This window comes from Sturnira hondurensis, unplaced genomic scaffold (genome assembly GCF_014824575.4).
Source record: "Sturnira hondurensis isolate 20B ecotype Veracruz unplaced genomic scaffold, ASM1482457v3 Scaffold0004136, whole genome shotgun sequence".
In the NCBI taxonomy this organism is placed as follows: Eukaryota; Metazoa; Chordata; class Mammalia; order Chiroptera; family Phyllostomidae; genus Sturnira; species Sturnira hondurensis.
In genome coordinates, this window is record NW_028076767.1 from 39,783,307 (window position 1) to 39,786,186 (window position 2,880).

The window sequence follows — 2,880 nt, forward strand, 5'->3', positions numbered from 1 at the left end:
AGCATTCTAGTTCCTTCAGGGTGCTGCTGTGTGTTGTTCAAAAGGTGTTATAGGGGTTACATAGTTTGGGAAACACTGGATTAATCAAAATTAAACAGGTTTCTTCACTGCAGGACTTCTCAGGGCTATTAACATGTCCCTATGAATTACAAATTCCCGTAAAAGAGAATAGTATGCAGATTTCTACACATTTTTAAATCAAATAACGGTAAGTTTTCTTAACCAGTCTTTTTTCCCAAAAGGGTTTCTTGGTACACACTTTGGAAATTTTAAAGCACACTGAATTTTAGAGCACACAATTTTCCTTAACCTGTTCTCTGCCCTCAAAGTCAAACACAAGAATCCAGGAATTTCATTTTCATTTTATAGGAAACAGAACTTTCTAACTCTGGAAGACTGCCACAGAGTCCTAGTGTTTTCACACCACAGCCCCCAGCTGTACAGCACACTGAAAATACTCAAGCAGGCATCTGAGAGCTGAAGACAGCAAGAGGGGGCTCTGAGGGCGACAGGGGACTCAGCTGAGGGGAGAACAAGGAGCCATCTGAGTCAAAAGGCCCAGGAGCATTTCAAAGCTCACATGCATTCTGGCAGCACAGGTCCCCAGGGTTCTGACTTGGAGGGTCAAAACGACTCTGTGGCTCTCAGAAGCAGACCCCCAACCCTAGCCATCCGGCAGCTGCAGAGAGCAGCCCCTGCCCAGGCCCATCCAGCCTGGGCCTGCGGGTGAGCAACAACAGGGCAGACGGCAGGGTGGGGCGGGGCTGCCCGGAATTCTGTTTCTCAAACATTCCCACCTCAAAAATGTTGAATTTCGTTTTAAATTTTTGAAAATGAAAAAAAATCGCTCCTCAAAAAATACATTTTATCCGCAAAGGAGTAAGTGTTTCTCTTAATAAACACTTTAAAAGAAATTATTGTGACAGTGAAAGCCAATAGGAAAAAGTTGAATGAATTTATCATAAATCTGTTCATTGAGATGTGGTATTAGTTTAAATAGAAGTTATACTGTAGGCAAAAAGAAATACTTTACATGATATTTTGTACTGAATTAAAGGGGATGACAATTGCTTTATTACCAAATACTAATGTAAGACTCTTCTTTTTTTTAAGTCCTAAAGGTATCTCACAGCCTAAACATAAGTAGATGTATCAGTACAGTCAGATAAACTTGCTGAAGTTCTGAGCAAGTCCTAACCAGGTCTGCCAGTGTATCGGGAACCCCACTCCCACCAGTACGTAGGGTCTGGAATTGGTCTTGTTGTTCTAAGTCTGATATCCAGGGCTCTCATAGCTCGAATCCTAAACTATGTCTTCCTTGCTCCCTAAATTTGTACATACCTAACCTGTATTAAAGGACTTATTTTCCAATTTGTTTTATGACTTATTTCTTTCCTAAGATACACATTTGCCCAAGACCCAAGCCCTCTTGACTGCCATCTTGGCACTTACTCTGCTCCTTGTCAACAGCCATCCTCCACCCCCACCACCAGCACCACCACCACTACCCTACACTCTGCCTGCTGGCTGGGGTCTTCCTTCCAAATGGACAGAGAGCACACTTATGTCATCATTTGACTTCAATTACCACCTCTTCGTGGAGATTGGGAAGGTGGGAATTGCCAGAGAAAAGATGGATTTGGTTTGGTTTGGAGTTTTTTGGTGGCTGTTTTTGGGGGGGGTTGTGATGGAAGCGGTTTCTGCTTTTGTTATATTTTGTTTGGGAGAGAGAAGGTGTGCTGGGGACAGATTCTACATTCTACTGGAACTTAAAGTCTGGCATGCTTGTTGGACACCAGGTAGAGATCTGCAGAGCAAAAAAAATGAAGGAAATAGACTTAGCACTTATGTGGGTAGGAAGCGCCCTGGACCAAGGCTAGAAGTTTCGACTTATCAGTGTACCAAGGGAATCAATCTCATCATCAGTATGAATAAGATCATATTTGTAAGTATAGGTTACTTGAAGGCTTATTTTTTTCAGTGTTAGGCTATGTGATCTAGCTCCTTATTTTTTTTCCTTGAAGACATTTTAAAACATAAACTAGTCTGCTCCCTTAGAGCAGGAACATTTCCAATCCAGATATATGCTCATAGACTTGTACACTATATATGGATTCAATAAATATTTGTCTATTGTTCCACTGTGTCAATGTTAGAATGTAACACACATCAATAATTTCCCTAGGGTTAATAAAAGTAATTGTAAACAGTTGGACAGTCTGATATACCACTGGCTGGCTAAATATAGCAATAATAGCTACCACATTTGCTAAAATAACAGCTAAGCTGCTATACACAGTTTGGGATTAAAGACTCATTAAATAATAATACAATTCTTTTCAGCCATACTAACCCACTCATTATTCCAAGGCAGGCATTAAATGCTTCCACTCCCATGTTTGATCACTCCATTTATCCCACCTGGAAAGAACTTATCACTCCTCTCCAGAGGTCCACAGCTCTTCTTTTTTGTTAACACCTCTCAAGTCCCACTTGTGCGGTCCTTCCTAAACTCTCTGGCCCCAGCTTATTTTTCCCACCCGGTACACATTACCTTGTTTCCTTAACTTTATCTATCTAAACTCTCCTCCCAGCCAGAATCAAGAGGAATCTTTTAAATTGGTCAAAGATTCCTTGCCTGGCCCAATCTGGTAAAATAATAGGTACCCCATAACTCCTTTGTTATTGATGATGACTGACGGGTAGACACCAAGTAAGTCATAGGATCACAGACTGTTGGAGCTGGAAGGAAACTAACTGAGAATTCTGTGATCCCAGCCTATTATCTATCAGACATTGTGCCTTTGTCCTCAATTTACCCACAAAAGCTAATTTCTGGTTCCCAACTAGGAGTCCCCAGACACCTGCTATAATGAGGTC